This window comes from Montipora capricornis, chromosome 4, assembly GCF_036669925.1.
Source record: "Montipora capricornis isolate CH-2021 chromosome 4, ASM3666992v2, whole genome shotgun sequence".
NCBI lineage: Eukaryota > Metazoa > Cnidaria > Anthozoa > Scleractinia > Acroporidae > Montipora > Montipora capricornis.
Window position 1 is genome coordinate 21,790,587 of NC_090886.1, and position 5,000 is coordinate 21,795,586.

Genomic DNA, 5,000 nt, shown 5'->3' on the forward strand with positions numbered 1-5,000 from the left:
ATCATTCACCATTTTCAGCGGTTTCTTTACACACAAGTATTGTGGGCTCATATTTTTTTGCTAAACCGCTGACAACACAATGCAGCATGGAGATTTTGTGACTAAAATTTTCGAAATTGTGACTAAATTTTCATATCTTATCGCAAAATGTGACTGGATTTTTTCGTTAATTTTCAGCCCTGTAAAGAGAATGCCAAACAATGCCAAGACAACCTGGTACTGCAAAGTCTGTAAGAAAACTCCCTCCCCTGTTGTTCCAAGTACACCTCCTACCACTTCTAGGTCTTTACAAGGATTAGTGTTATGGTAACCAATGTTGTTAAATGTGACACTAACAAGCAAGCTCCTCTTGCAAATCTTACAACGTCTGACTACCAAATTATTTTAAACCCAACCGGCTGGCTCACTTCTGACATTGTACTGCTGCACGAGGAAAATCAGTCAATTGAAGGCTTTCAATGCCCAACTTTAGGGTCTGTTAGTAATTTTGATGTACAGTGTAGTGTCTGGTGAATTTAAACAGATTTTACAAACAGGTTCTGCTCATTGGGTGTGTGTCAGTAATATTGGCTGCCAATGACATACCACTTGGGAATTAGTTCTTTTTCTGTTTGCATGAGTTGCTTGAAAGTGGGGGAGGGGTGGAGGTTGTGGGGGTCTCCATAAACATGACAGGGGTGCTTGTCCCATCCATAATTGCGTGGTAAATTAGCCCCAAGTGCTATACCTTTAGGTTGTTCAAATTCTTTCGTATTCCTTGTGCTAGGGGATTTATTGATACTGACAGAACTTCATTGTTTCACTCACAGTGCTGTCAAGAGTTATACGATCCAAGATGTCTGCTTTTTTACGGAAAGGTTAAATTGTCCTTTCACATCTCTCAGGGTGAAAAATCACTTAGCCCCACCAATTTTCGCTAAACCTAAGGGGCTGATATCAGTTTTGAGACCCCCTGTCATTTTTATGAGAGTCCCCTGGGGTAAATTAAATTGAAGCTTAGCCAGGTGCCCAAGATGGTTAGTGAAGGAAAGAAAATAACATTCTGTTCAGTAAACGTACTTTGTCAAGTCAATATACTGCATTATGCTAATTAAATGGTACACTTACCGTAACCAGTTATATTATGCCTAAAGTTTTAACCTATGGTGCATTGTGCATGGGAGGGGGTCATTTTGATAACAGAGCTGATGAAGAACGTTTTCAAGAGAAAGAGGGGAAAAAACGAAAAAAAAACATATGTCAACTGAAAGAAGTTTATTACAAAGTCAGGCTCAGGTTCCTGGAAACTGTAGGATCACACATGCATGTTGTTCAACAGACATTCTATTTGAAGGGGGTAGTTTCTAAAGAAACTGTGGTGCTGCGTCCGTGGGGAAGTAGTATACAAAAATTTGGTTTTATCAACGGAGTTGATAATGTAAATTGGCCACCGTACAGAGATTCTAAAACGCAATGACATAGTTGTCAAATCAGCCGACAATGGTGGCATAGTAGTTGTTTGGCGGTCAGACCTTTACCAAAAAGAAGCCTTGCAGCATTTTTCTGACACCTCGTTTTATGCCCAAATCCAGAAAGGTCTCACCTCCACAAATCAAAAACTTGTCAAAGACACCATTCAGAATCTTATAGTTAATCAAGAATTACCGGATACTGCCACTAATCTCATCATCAACACACCTAGAACTTCGTGCATTTACTTCTTGCCTAAAATTCACAAACCTAACAACCCAGGTCACCCTATCGTTTCTGCCTGTAGTTGCCCCACCGAACTCATTTCTAGCTACTTTGACAAGATTATGACACCTATTGTCAAATCTTTGCCATCATACATGTACATTAAAGACAGTACACACACACTAAAAATGTTCCGCTATTTCAATTTCTCCGGCCAAGACAAACTTATTTTCACCATGGACATTACATCTCTATATACAGTCATTCCCAATAGCAAAGGTCTTCAAAGCACTTAAACACTTTTTCGATCAACACTCTGTCAAAGAACCCAGCTCGGAAACGCTCCTCCACCTTCCCGAACTAGTTTTACCGCGTAACTGTTTTTCATTCACGGGCAACTATTACAAACAAATTAATGGTGTAGCGATGGGCACGAGAATGGGACCTAGCTATGTCAATATTTATGTAGGATATGTTGAACATCAATTTTTTTATCAGTACAACAGCCCCAAACCTGAACTCTACAGCCGCTACAGTGTGTACATTGATGACTGCATCTGCGCTATTTCATCCAGCAGAGAAGAACTCTATCAATTTATAACCTCCATCAATTCTTTTAATCTGGCCCTTAAATATACCTGGGAAATTTCGGAAAATTCATTGTCTTTCCTAGATATCAAAGTTTCTATTAGTGGCAAGGTGCTATGTAGCAGTGTGCACTACAAACCTACCAATTCTCACAGTTATTTGTTGTATTCATCGTCACATCCATCACATGTCAAGAATTCCATTCCTTATTCTCAATTTCTTAGACTTCGACGTCTATGTAGTGATGACTCCGATTTTTCCAGCAAATCAGAGGAGACGTGCCAGTTCTTCCAAAAATGTGGCTATCCTGTCTCTGTGGTCAAAGCGGGCCATCATCGTTCCCAACAATTTGATTGACAGTCAGCACTATAAACGTCACAAAAAGATAAGAATGACAGAATTCCATTCACCCTCACTTTCCATCCTCATAATCATGCAGTCAAAAGTATCATTCTTAATTATTTTAAATTACTCCAAAATGATCCTGAGACTGGTAGAATCTTTTCGCAATCTCCACTTATTTCATTCAAACGCAACAAAAACGTAGGCAACTTTTTAGTTAGAAGCACGCTCAAAACTAACGAGCAACCCAGCACTTTCAAATGTGTGCGCTCACGATGCAAAACTTGTCTTTTCATTTTTAACACTAGCAAGATAGCGGGACCTAAGCGATCTGTTAAGATCATCGATCGTTTCACATGTACCTCCGCAAATGTCATTTATTGCATAACCTGTACATTATGCAATAAATTATACATTGGCGAGACAACTAGGCGACCGATTCCGCGAACACCTTGACGATGTTGAGAAGAATGACAAGGATGCATCTAAGCCAGTCGCTCGTCATTTTAATGTCCCTAACCACTCCAAAAAACACTGGCTATCTGCATCCTTTCCCTACATCTAGGTACGATGGAAAGCTGCAAGAATCTGGAACAAAAATTCATCTTCCAAATTGGCACCCTTCACCCTCACGGGATATTAACGAACGCTTTCAATTTAGCTAACATACTCCTATTTTTCATGTTGCCATGTTACCACCAATAGCGTAGCCCCTACTCTACTATAAAAACTACACGTAACCCACAATTCCTTGATTCGCTCTGACGAAGGGCTAACGCTCGAAACGTCAGCTTTTAGAATCTCTGTACGGTGGCCAATTACAGTATCAACTCTGTTGATAAAACCAAATTTTTGTAGACATTCTATTAAATTTTGGTTCCATTATTTCTGAACCATCATTGGAAAATAAAATACCTATAGTCAAATGGGACTATAGTAGGGCATAAGTTAACAAGTGCTGAACACACCCTCAAAATTTGGTCAATTAAAGGAACTTGAAAGTCTAGTTTTCCACGGTGATTACTGGAGAGAAAATCTGTTGGAAGTATGCCTTCTATGATGGTGTATTTGCGGGAAAGCAGCCTTATTACCCTCTCAACATGGATACATACATTGGCAATACCTCTGGTCTCCTCAACATCGATAGGGTCCAACTGTTTCAACCCTTTGGTGAAGACAGGGATCACTAGCTTAGCATGCTTCAGACCGACACTCTCAGAAATGGTGAAACCCCTGTCGGCCATAACTAAGTCTCCAAGAAACCACAGTTCTCAGTGAGATGTTTGTCTGATGTGCGATCTCCCCGTGCCTTAGACACATAACAAATTGTCCCTTGACGTGTGATACCAATTAGTATTTTGATGGTATTGTGATGTTTATATGAAGAAAATGTTTGAGCTCGAGCAAGTAGATTAGAAAGTTTTTGATGAACACCTCAAAACAGTCAATGATTACTGTCACTTTGTTTCCAAATGAATATTTGAAACACATAGGCATAGTATGCCACAGGTGGTGCCTCTCTGGCCAGTACATGATTGGGGAGAGCCTGGCATCCATAATCCGAATCCAGGAAGAAAAAAAACCTTGAAGCTGTACTAACAGAAATAGAAAAACGGTAGGCCACGTCTTGAAATGGGACATTAAGCCGTAGCTTAATCAGAACAATTGTAAACTCTTGAAATTTATCAAGAGTAAGACTTTTCCTGTTCACGGAATGTGCAACATGTTCAAATGTTGTCATCAGCACTTCGATGGACGGCAGCCCCGTATTAAACCGCACTTTGTCGTCGGTATCAAAGAAATCTCTTCCAGGTGCCTTATAGCCACAAGGTCTTTCAAATAAATACTCAAATGCAGCAGGTGGTGCCACTTCGGGCTCTGTTTGTGTGGAGGAATGTGTGAACTCTTTAGTTTCCCACTTTTCTCCCTGCCCATCGCAAAAGTTATCTTTATCCATTCCATCAGTTAGCTGTTCCTCTGTAGTTTCTGATGTACTAGCCCCAGATTCAAAGTCTAAATCACAGATGCAATCACCGCTTTGTCCTAGAAGTTTTCTCTTCTTTGTAGCTTCCTGCTCTTGTTGCGCAATGGCGGCCTTCCATCTCCTTTCAACTCTCTCAGATCTCTCTACAGAAACGTTAAAGTCCTTTGGACGTTGATATTCTTTCTTTCCTAAATTTAGGGAAGGTACCCAGTCTGGATTGAACTGATTGAAGTCCTTCGCTGGCTGTCCTTGGTGAAAATGACGACCGCAAACTCTTTCTGTCTCAAGGACATTCTTCTCTGCAGTGTCGCCACCTTTCCCTATGCTTTCTAGTCAGTTCCTCATACTCTTCACCTTGGTCAGTGATGATTTTGGGTATCTGAAAGAATCCAAGACCTTTATGTTTGCCACT

The 5,000-nt window shown here is 40.4% G+C and overlaps 1 long non-coding RNA gene across 1 annotated transcript in view; it reads left to right on the forward strand.

Moving 5' to 3' along the window:
- LOC138045784 (uncharacterized) overlaps positions 1-1,117 on the forward strand; it is a 7,185-nt gene extending 6,068 nt beyond the window's left edge. Inside the window, exon 2 of the long non-coding RNA XR_011131661.1 lies at positions 178-1,117. This is a non-coding gene — a long non-coding RNA (uncharacterized lncRNA). The remainder of the gene's footprint in view (positions 1-177) is intronic.
- The last annotated feature ends 3,883 nt before the right edge of the window (positions 1,118-5,000 follow it).